Genomic DNA, 12,723 nt, shown 5'->3' with positions numbered 1-12,723 from the left:
AAAACATCAATATAGCCGTTTGAGGATAAAACAAAAAAAATAGCCGTTTGAATGTGTAAACCGTGATCGAAAAAGTCATCCCATAGCAAAATGGAAGGCGGGTGCTCGAAGGGCGGACCATCACTGCAGTGCTAGTATCGACGTGATTCTAGGGGGGATGGCAACGGCGGTGAATCATAGAACCGATACGAGTGGTCTTGTAAATATCATCATTATCTAATAAGAAAAGGGAGTGTATGTGTGACATAATCAAGCATATCTCAAAGCAAAGCCAACACATACAAAGTGGGAGTGTGGACCAAAACTGCATATAATCCAAATTAGATAAAGGTACTATATTGGTGAAATATCACACTAATCATCAACTTTATTCATTATTAAATTATTAATTACTCCGTATTAATTATAAAAAATAGGGTAACATATGGAATATGTATGCATGATAAAATGTTTAAAGTGAGATTCGTGTCCTTGTTTTTTTTTGCCTCTTTTTCTTTACATGTACAAAAATATACAATACATCTAATACATAATAACAATAGTTTATTTGTGAGATTTGGTTTTTTTCCTCCAAAATAACGATAATTAAAATAGATATGAAAACGTTTTCAAAGAGAAAACGTCATCAACCGTAAGACACAAAAGAATATTTGACGAGGCTCATACCTAAAAAACAACAAACAAAGTAAAAAACTATCTAACCCGAACCTCAATGTAAAGAAATCTAAATCGCAATAAAACGTACCGATAATGATACAATAACACTCCAAACCAACATACCGAACATAAAAGAAATAAGAACAAACAAAAATGCACAAACAAAAGCGTCTACAGACCTGATGTGATTGACACAAAAGGAAACCATGTGATTGCTGTATTGAATAAATACAACTGTTAATATTTCTAGACTTCCAAAATATTGAATTTTTTTTTTTTTTTTGAAAGGCAAAGTGTTAACACTTTTTAGTAGATTTAGTTTTTCACACACAATTGCAGAATTAATTTTTTATATTCACTCACATTAAAAAGACTTTAAACATGTTACCATTTCTTAATTAAACTTGTTGAACTGTTTGCCTTTGAAGACTCGTGATTGCTTTTTGTTTGGTTGTGAAATTTCGTCAAAATTCAGTTCCAAGTAACAAAATTAATATTGTTCATGTAAAGGTAAATGTAAAGGTAAAATCCAAGAATGATTTAATAATGATAAAAAAAATAAAAATTTGTGTGTGATCGGCTTAATTTCATTTAGTCAGAAATAGTCGGCATTTAATTGATGCCGAGTCTGAATATAACTGGTTGTGATGAGCTGACTAGTCAGCAGAAGAATAACTTAGTAGAAAATTATTATCAGAACGTGAACTAATCATAGGTTAGTCAACATGAACTCAGAATACAACGGTTAGCACAACCTATGCTTAGATTATGTCATTGTTTGACATAGTTTATTTCAAGTGATGTCTTAACATATTTTCGTTCATCCAAATTGAAGACCGGGTTGAAGAACGGAGTTCGCATGTCAACGATGACAAGTGCACGTATAGAAAGATAGTACAACAAATGAAGATTGATTACCTGCGCATGCAGTTGGCGCCAAAATAATATTTGAACAGTTTTAAATTTTCACTCCAAGTCACTCAGGTCTTACATGTACTTTATGTTTGTTGTTTGAAAAGCTTAACAAATTGTGATATGGAAACGATTGATTATCATTTCAATTGAATTGATTAACTACAAAGAAAGCCCTAACACTTATATATATCGCCTATCAATCAACTGCTACTCTAACTACCTTAAACGAGTCCAAACAAAACGTAACAAAAAAGAAGATACAATACAAGTCCTCTAACTAACATAAATAACAATATGGACCCTGGACAATCCAACTAACAACAAATGACAGAAATAGTCCTTGGACTTGATTTGAAGCCACATTGACCGTTATTGACTGCATTAAAAGCATGACTAAAGTGTAACGACCCAACCCGTTAAACATCGCAAATAATTTTTTTTTTTTTTAAAATTAGACAGGCCAAGCCTGTCAGGCTTAACCCGCGGCGCGGGTGGTCTAGCCGCGGCGCGGCCTAACAAATTCTCACATGGTCAGAACCATCAAACCCTCGACATCACTTTTACCCTTTGACCCGCAGGGCACCCATTAGGGCCGCTGCGCGGCTTAACACTTGGGCTGCTGCTTACTTTGATTTAATTATACAAGTCCCATATTTTCGCAAGAATCGACAAAACTCAACACAAGGCTTCCCGCCACATAACTAAATAAAGTTTACAGGTTTTAAAGACTCCAATTCAAGTATTTGGCCACCGAGCTTCATACGCCCATTTACACTTCAAAATATAAGTTTCGACCGACAAGTTTAAATACCAAACAATAACCCGAGCATGGTGTTTGGGGTTAAACTACCCAAATCCTAGGTTAAACTTCCAAAAGCAAATCTCTAGCGTAATCATATAGGGAGCCCGCTAGTCCAAACGTATGCCCTTGCCTTTATCCACTCCGGAGCCTAAAAAGGTAAACAACGAGAGGGTAAGCAAAACGCTTAGTGAATGCAATAATTATACACATACATATATAATATACCTACTTGCAAACACTTACTCACATACCGCATACACGCTAGCAATATAATTAGCATACCATCTCAAGTACGAAGCTAATAACCTCCAATACTGAAACTAGCATAATCAATAGCATATAATCGAAACAATACAATATGCTACACTACAACGCATACACAAACCATATGGTTAACCATACTCGTGTCATGGTGCTACCGGCTCTTTGGTTCACACCATACGCATTAGCCATGATGCTACCGGCTCTTTGGTTCACATCACAACTCGAGTCATTGATAATGCTAAAAACGAACATATATTTCATAGCATTATTCCTCAAGAAAGACAAGCTTTTAGTTGCAATTGTTCTATTTACAAGTGATATTCGTTTAAATAATAAAAGGTGAAGATAAAAGACAGATTCGACGAGTTGAAGACGCAAACGACCAAAAAGCTCAAAAGTACAAAATACAATCAAAGAGGTTCCAATTATTGATAAGAAACGTCTCGAAATTACAAGAGTACAAGATTCAAAACGTAAAGTACAAGATATTAAATTGTACGCAAGGACGTTCAAAAATCCGGAACCGGGACCAGGGTCAACTCTCAACGCTCGACGCAACGGACTAAAAATTACAAGTCAACTATGCACATAAATATAATATAATATTTAAATAATTCTTATAATTATTTATATATTATATAATATATTATAAACCGTCGGCAAGAAAGGCTCCAAACTTGTGTGAGCTGTAAAAGCAAACTCCGCGAGTTGCGGAGTTTGCAGTGCAAAAATTACGCGAGTCGCGGAGACCCCCTGAACTCAATTCCCTATAAAATCAAACGAATTCTGATCATTTTAGATATCAATATATATCCATCCATCTATCTATACGTAATATTTATATTTATAATTTTAATTTTAATTTTAATTTTAATTTTAATTTTAATTTTAATTTTAATCCTAATAATAAGGGTATGTTAGCGAATGTTGTAAGGGTGTAAGTCGAAATTCTGTCCGTGTAACGCTACGCTATTTTTAATCATTGTAAGTTATGTTCAACCTTTTTAATTTAATGTCTCGTAGCTAAGTTATTATTATGCTTATTTAAAACGAAGTAATCATGATGTTGAGCTAATTAGTAAAATTGAGTAATTGGGCTTTGTACCATAATTGGGGTTTGGACAAAAGAATGACACTTGTGAAAATTAGACTATGGGCTATTAATGGGCTTTATATTTGTTTAACTAAATGATAGTTTGTTAATTTTAATATAAAGATTTACAATTGGACGTACCTATAAATAACCACATACACTCGATCGGACACGATGGGCGGGGTATTTATATGTACGAATAATCGTTCATTTAACCGGACACGGGAATGGATTAATAGTCACTAGAATTATTAAAACATGGGTGAAATTATGTACAAGGACACTTGGCATAATTGTTAATAAAGTATTAAAACCTTGGGTTACACTCAGTAGACATCCTGGTGTAATTATTAAACAAAGTATTAAAATCTTGTTACAGTTTAAGTCCCCAATTGGTTGGAATATTTGACTTCGGGTATATGGATGATTTGACGAGGATACTCGCACTTTATATTTATGACTGATGGACTGTTATGGACAAAAACCAGACAGACATATTAAATAATCCAGGACAAAGGGCAATTAACCCATGGGCATAAAACTAAAATCAGCACGTCAAACATCATGATTACGGAAGTTTAAATAAGCATAATTCTTTTATTTCATATTTAATTTCCTTTATTTTATATTTAATTGCACTTCTAATTATCGTATTTTTATTGTTATTGTATTTAATTGCACTTTTAATTATCGTACTTTTTAATTATCGCAAGTTTATTTTATCGCACTTTTATTATTCGCAATTTCATTATCGTTATTTACTTTACGCTTTAAATTAAGTCTTGTATTTATTTATTATTTTACATTTGGTTTTAACTGCGACTAAAGTTTTAAAATCGACAAACCGGTCATTAAACGGTAAAAACCCCCCTTTATAATAATAATATTACTTATATATATATATATTTGTATTTTTATAAAAGTAAACTAATATAGCGTTAAGCTTTGTTTAAAGATTTTCCCTGTGGAACGAACCGGACTTACTAAAAACTACACTACTGTACGATTAGGTACACTGCCTATAGGTGTTGTAGCAAGGTTTAAGTATATCCATTCTATAAATAAATAAATATCTTGTTTAAAATTGTATCGTATTTAATAGTATTTCCTTATAAAATATAAAGCTATTTTATATACACCTCGCATAACATCAAGTATATTTTTGGCGCCGCTGCCGGGGAACAATCAAACTTAAAAGCCGGAAGCGCAACGCTAAATAAAAAAAAAATTATTTTTAGTTTACTTTTATTAAAATTCACTTTTGTAAAAATACGTTTTTAATTATTCGAAAACATAAAAAGAAAACAAAAATATAAATATTTTTAAGAATTTGTTAAATATTTAAGTTTTGTAAAGTTTCTTTATTTTTATTTTATAAAAATATAAGTTTTATTTAAATATTTTGTTTTTATTAAAATATAAAAAAAACGCGTCGAATTAAATCCTGTACCTGAGTTGAATTTTGGAACCCCGCGACTCGCGGAGTTTGCAGCTTCGAATACCGCAACTCGCGGAGCCTCCCTGACACACGTGACAGAAACCCTAATCAGCATTAAATACGGGGTAATTATTATTTATTTATTATTATTAACCCTAATTACTTATTTATTATTATAATTAGTTTTAAGTTTTTAAATTAAATTGTATTTTAGTTAAATTAGTTTAATTAAAATATAAAATTAATAGTTTAATAAAATAAATAATATAAAAAATTGTACTTTTTACAACTTTTTGTATATTTTTATATTTTGTCCCTTTTTAATTATTTTAGCGTAATATTTGTATTTTTCGCTCGTATTTAGTTTTAAGATATAGTTTTTGCCATAGTTATTTTTTTTTACTTCTAGATTTTTAGGCTTTGCCGTAAAATTCCTTAAGTACTTTTTCTTTAGACTAAGATTTAGGTGCTTAGAATTTTGTGACGCCTTTTTAAGTTTTAGTACCTCTTTTTAAGATATTTTCATTTGGGATATAGTTTTACTTGTAAGCTTTAATATTTTTAGACGTCTTTTACCTATGTATCAATTATCATTCCAATTAGTAATCTCAATTTGCGATTATAATTTTAAGTTAGTGATAGTAATAAGGTTGGGTTAGTCGAGTGTTTTTAAGTTCTATAAGTCACTCTTTTTCTTTCTTATTTTTATTTTTCGACCTTTTTCCGACGCACTCTTTTTCTTTCTTATTTCTCGTCATTCTAGTTTTAGGACATAGATTTTTATTCTACTTCTTATCTAAATTTCTTAAAATTACGAAAATTTATTTTAAGTGGTTAAATTGATAGACATCAAAATTTTCTGGTTCGTAGTAATAGTTGGATTTGTACGTGGACCGGGTTATTGGAGCCAAACAGTCCTCAATTATATTGAGACCAAACGAATCCTGCCCCTCTGCTGCATCTTTTGGCTATTCGAAACGTGGACAAAATCAGAAAAGTCTATTAATTGGATAACTTATATAATTTTTCTTTCCTTTTTAAAAACTAATAGGAAATTCAGTGAATGCACCGAGCAAGACGTTCACCACCTTTTGTACGTTCACCACCTGTAACTAGATCAAGACATTTAGCAAATATTACCGCCGTTGATTTTTCTTTAGAATCGTCATCCAGTCGACCAAGTACTCCAGTTCAAATTTCCGATAATCCATTTTTTGAACCCGACCTCACAATTGAGAATCCAGAGAATATTCAGGGACGATTCATAGATCCTGAACCACTAAACTTTCCTCCGGAACCACCAATCATTCAAACAGAGATTGTTGAGGAACGAACCATTAAATCAGAATCCTCTAGTGATTCCGATTCAACAAATTCAATTATGGAGAATCTGGAACCTTTAAGTATGGAAGACCGAATGAGAGCTAAACGCACTGGCCAAGGTCACGCAATTACTCATCCTGACATTAATGCGCCAGATTATGAAATCAAAGGACAAATTCTACATATGGTGACTAATCAATGTCAATTTAGTGGTGCGCCGAAGGAAGATCCAAATGAACATCTTCGTACCTTTAATAGGATCTGCACACTATTTAAAATAAGAGAAGTTGAGGATGAACAGATATATCTCATGTTATTTCCCTGGACTTTAAAGGGAGAAGCCAAAGATTGGTTGGAATCGTTACCTGAAGGGGCGATTGATACATGGGACGTTTTAGTTGAAAATTTTCTTAAACAATTCTTTCCGGCATCTAAAGCTGTAAGACTTCAAGGAGAAATTGTTACGTTCACACATAAACCGAATGAAACTCTATATGAGGCGTGGACAAGATTTGGAAAGTTATTAAGAGGATGTCTGCAACATGGTTTAGACACCTGTCAAATAGTACAAATATTCTACCAAGGATGCGACATCACTACAAGAAAAGACATCGATATAGCAGTTGGTGGTTCCATTATGAAGAAAACCGAAACTGATGCTTATAAAATTATTGATAACACTACTTCTCACTCACAAGAGTGGCACCAAGAAAAAGATATCGTTAGATCATTGAGCTAGAGCCGATTCTAGCCATGACTTAGATTCCATTTCCGCAAAGATAGATGCTGTCGAGAGACGAATGGAAAAGATGACTAAGGATATTCACTCAATACGAATTAGTTGTGAGCAGTGTGGAGGACCACATTTGACAAAAGATTGTCTTAGTATTGAATTAACAATGGAACAAAGAGAGAATATTTCATACATAAACCAAAGGCCTGGAAATAATTATCAGAATAATTATCAACTGCCAAGACCGATCTACAATCAAAACCAGAATTATAATCGAAATATTCCATACAACAACCAACAAGGTCCTAGCAATCAACAAGTGTCCAACAATAATTACAACCAGCAAAGACCTAATTTTCAAAACAAACCACCACAACCCGATGATAAAAAGCCGAATTTAGAAGATATGATGACGAAGCTAGTTGAAACTCAAACGCAGTTTTTCACATCTCAAAAACAAACTAATGAACAAAATGCTCAAGCATTTAGAAGTCAACAAGCTTCTATTCAAAACTTGGAACAAGAAGTAAGTAACCTAGCAAGGTTAATAGGTGAAAGAAAACCGGGAAGTCTACCTAGTGATACAAATGCTAACCCCCGGAATGAAACAGCTAAAGCCATTACCACAAGAAGTGGTACAACACTTAAACCACCTGAAATACCTGTAACTTCTGATAAAGCTATTCCTACTCCACAAGAACCACAACCTGATCAAGATAAGGAAAAAGAACCAGTAGTTGAAAAGGTTAATGAAGATAACACAGTTAAGGCTAAATCTTATGTTAAACCATACCAACCACCACTTCCTTACCCGAGTAAAATGAAGAAAGAGAAACTTGAAGCCGAGCAATCCAAATTCTTGGATATGTTTAAACAGATAAATGTAAATCTTCCTTTCATTGATGTGATTTCAGGAATGCCTAGATATGCTAAATTCTTGAAAGATCTAATCTCAAATAGAAAGAAAATGGAAGAACTCTCGGCTGTTACTATGAATGCTAATTGTTCAGCAGTGCTGTTGAATAAGATACCAGAAAAATTATCAGATCCAGGAAGTTTCACAATTCCATGTTTTTTGGGTAGTCTTAGTTCAATAGAAGCATTGGCAGACTTAGGTGCTAGTATAAATCTAATGCCGTATTCACTATACGCTAAACTAGACCTTGGAGAATTGAAACCAACAAGAATAAGCATACAACTAGCCGATCGATCAATAAAATATCCTAGAGGGATAATGGAGAACATGCTAGTTAAAGTTGGTACTTTAGTATTTCCAGTAGATTTTGTTGTTCTGGACATGGAAGAAGATTCTCAAGTTCCTCTCATATTAGGAAGACCATTCTTAAACACGGCTAAAGCAATGATAGACGTGTTCGGTAAGAAATTGACCCTAAGTATAGAGGACGAGAGTGTTACCTTTTCAGTTGATAGAGCAATGCAACAACCACAATCTGCAGATGATACATGTTATTATATTCAAACTATAGATGCACATGCAGAATTATTAGAAGAATTTCCAGAATTACAAGAAACAGGAGAATGTTCTTTAGGAGAAGGTAATGAACCAATTAATGAAGCTGAAATATTAGCTACACTTATAGCTAATGGATATGAACCAACAACAGAAGAAAATCAAATGCTAAAAGAAGAAGACAGATATCGATATAAATCATCGATAGAAGAACCACCGAAATTAGAGTTAAAGCCACTTTCAAACCATTTGGAATACGCTTATTTACATGGTGAATCTGAATTACCTGTAATAATATCGTCTTCTCTTACTGAAAATGAGAAATCACAACTCATTTCTGTGTTGAAAGCTCATAAACCAGCCATTGCATGGAAAATTCATGATATTAAAGGAATAAGTCCTTCGTATTGCACACATAAAATCCTTATGGAAGAAGGTCATAAAACGTATGTGCAACGCCAACGAAGACTAAATCCTAATATGCAAGATGTAGTTAAGAAAGAGATTATTAAACTGCTAGACGCAGGTCTAATTTATCCAATCTCTGATAGTCCATGGGTAAGCCCAGTTCAATGCGTGCCTAAGAAGGGTGGCATGACTGTCATTACAAATGAGAAGAATGAGCTTATTCCTACTAGGACTGTAACAGGATGGCGTGTATGTATTGATTATAGAAAATTAAATGACGCCACCAGAAAAGATCACTTTCCCTTACCTTTCATTGATCAAATGTTGGAAAGATTAGCCGAAAATAGTTACTATTGTTTTCTTGATGGATTTTTCGGATATTTTCAAATTCCAATAGCACCCGAAGATCAAGAGAAAACCACGTTCACGTGCCCTTATGGTACTTTTGCTTACAAACGCATGCCATTTGGACTTTGCAACACCCCTGCAACCTTTCAAAGGTGTATGATGGCGATTTTTCACGACATGATAGAAGAATGCATGGAAGTTTTCATGGATGACTTTTCAATCTTCGGTGATACATTTGAATCATGTCTAGTTAATCTGGAATGAATGCTTATTAGATTCGAAAAATCAAATCTAGTACTTAATTGGGAGAAATGCCATTTCATGGTTAAAGAAGGCATCGTTCTTGGACATAATATTTCAAAAGAAGGAATTGAAGTGGATAGAGCTAAAGTAGATGTAATTGCTAAACTTCCACATCCCACCAATGTTAGAGGAGTTAGGAGTTTTCTAGGGCATGCCGGTTTTTACCGACGTTTCATAAAAGATTTTTCTAAAATTGCCACTCCTATGAATAAACTCCTAGAAAAGGATGCGCCATTCATCTTTTCAGATGAATGTATCAAATCTTTTAATATTCTTAAAGAGAAACTCACTAATGCGCCAATCATGATAACACCAAATTGGAATCTACCATTTGAACTAATGTGCGATGCAAGTGATTTTGCAATGGGAGCCGTTTTAGGACAAAGGATTGAAAAATGATTTCAACCTATATATTATGCTAGTAAGACGTTACAAGGAGCACAAACAAATTATACAACTACTGAAAAAGAACTCCTTGCTATTGTCTTTGCTTTTGACAAATTTTGATCATATCTCGTTCTAGCTGAAACGGTGGTCTATACCGACCATTCTGCTCTTAGATACCTATTTTCGAAACAAGATGCTAAACCAAGATTAATCCGTTGGATCTTACTCTTACAAGAGTTCGATATTGAAATCCGAGATAAAAGAGGAGCAAAAAATCTCGCCGCTGATCATCTTTCTCGTCTTGAAAATCCTGAGTTAGAAGTTCTAAATGAATCGACCATACAAGACAACTTTCCTGATGAATATCTATTGAAGATAGATTATAATGAAATATCATGGTTTGCAGACTATGCAAACTACTTAGTATGTGGATTCCTTGAAAAAGGATTATCGTACCAAAGTCGAAAGAAATTCTTCAGTGATATAAAACACTATTTTTGGGAAGATCCACATCTGTTTAAAAGTTGTCCCGATGGAATAATACGCCGATGTGTATTTGGGGATGAAGCTAGTAAAATTTTAAACCATTGTCACACAGGACCAACAGGAGGGCATAATGGGCCTCAATTAACAGCAAGAAAAGTTTATGAAGCTGGATTCTATTGGCCTACAATTTACAAAGACGCACACCTTCTTTGCAAATCCTGTGATGCATGTCAAAGGGCCGGAAAAATAAGTTAACGTGATGAAATGCCACAAAATGTCATACAAGTATGTGAAGTATTTGACATTTGGGGTATTGACTTTATGGGTCCATTTCCAAAATCTCATAATAATCTCTATATTCTCGTTGCCATCGATTATGTATCTAAATGGGCGGAAGCACAAGCTCTCCCAACTAACGATGCACGAGTTGTAGTCAACTTTTTAAAACGTCTTTTTACAAGGTTTGGAACACCGAAAGCTTTAATAAGTGATCGGGGAACTCATTTCTGTAATAATCAACTTGAAAAAGTTCTTAACAGATATGGAGTAACTCATAAAATCTCCACCGCATATCATCCACAAACAAGTGGACAAGTTGAAAATACCAACCGAGCTTTAAAACGTATTCTAGAGAAAACCGTAGGATCAAATCCGAAGGAATGGTCCATTAAATTGGAGGATGCACTCTGGGCTTTTAGAACAGCCTACAAAACTCCAATTGGAACCACACCTTTTAGACTTGTTTATGGAAAAGCATGTCATCTTCCAGTAGAAATTGAACACAAAGCATTTTGGGCTTTGAAGACATGTAATCTTGATATACATGAAGCTGGACGTCTACGATTAAGTCAACTAAACGAATTAGAAGAATTAAGACATGAAGCATACGAAAATTCGTTAATCTATAAAGAAAGAATGAAGAAATGGCATGATAAAAGAATCAGAAGTTTAAAAGAATTTAAAGAAGGAGACAGAGTTCTTCTTTTCAATTAACGATTCAAGCTATTTCCTGGAAAATTGAAATCAAGATGGTCTGGACCATTCATAGTCAAAAGAGTTTTCCCATACGGAACGATAGAATTAATAAATTCAAATGGGATTGAATTTAAAGTTAATGGTCACAGAGTTAAACACTACATAGATAGTCCAATGGAAGTTGACAACGAAGTTAATCACAATTTCGATACCACAGCTAACTAAGTGTGGGGAGAATCAAATCTTTAAAGGATTTTATGTATTTCTGTTAGAGTTAGATTGTCTGTTTTCGTGTAGTTCTCGAAAATGGAACCCGAATGGTCTTTCCCTAGCAGACCCTAAAGAACTAGTCTTCTCCCCCCATTCTGAATTTTTATTTTTTTTAGGAAATGAAGACTGCCGGTGAACTAAACCATGATCTAATGCTACATGCTTTGATCACTAAACGTAATAATGACACACTACCGAGTGAAATAGTATCAGTAATCAGAGAAAGATTCGACGGAGTAAGAAAAGAATCCAGATGCGAAGATAATAAGTTACAATTTGGTAAAGGAAAATCAAAATCTGCAGCGAAAAGAAGAGCACGACACCTAGAAAGATGTCACAAATGCGGAAAATGGTCACATGGAGGTAAATGTTCAAATAATCAAACCTATTCAAATACCGAATTTGTTACTTTATGCAGAGACGGACCGTTCATATGTTTAGAAGAAAAAACACTGAATGCTCGAGGTTACGCCTATGTAGCCATGGAAAATCAATTAAACCGACTATCTTATGAATGGGATAGATCATATAACTAAGAATACTATCTCACAGGTAAGTCTGTACAGTTTTTATTTTTATTTTTAACCTTTTGATAATAAACGCTAATTTGTTCGCTATAAAGTATTAAATTGGTATTGAATAAAATTAGGTTTGGCGACCGAAATTATTGATATCATTCAAAAAAATTTATTACATCACTGCGAAATTTAACGTTTATTCTTAAGGTATAAATATCTTTAATCAATCAACCCAAAATATTTCAAAAATTCGTCATGAGTTAAATTAGGTCTTGGAACCGAAATTACTTTACCGAAAAGAGGGGCGCATATTTTTGATAATATTTGATTGA

Source organism: Rutidosis leptorrhynchoides, chromosome 8, assembly GCF_046630445.1.
Source record: "Rutidosis leptorrhynchoides isolate AG116_Rl617_1_P2 chromosome 8, CSIRO_AGI_Rlap_v1, whole genome shotgun sequence".
Lineage (NCBI taxonomy): Eukaryota > Viridiplantae > Streptophyta > Magnoliopsida > Asterales > Asteraceae > Rutidosis > Rutidosis leptorrhynchoides.
Note: the sequence above shows the minus strand (reverse complement) of the source record.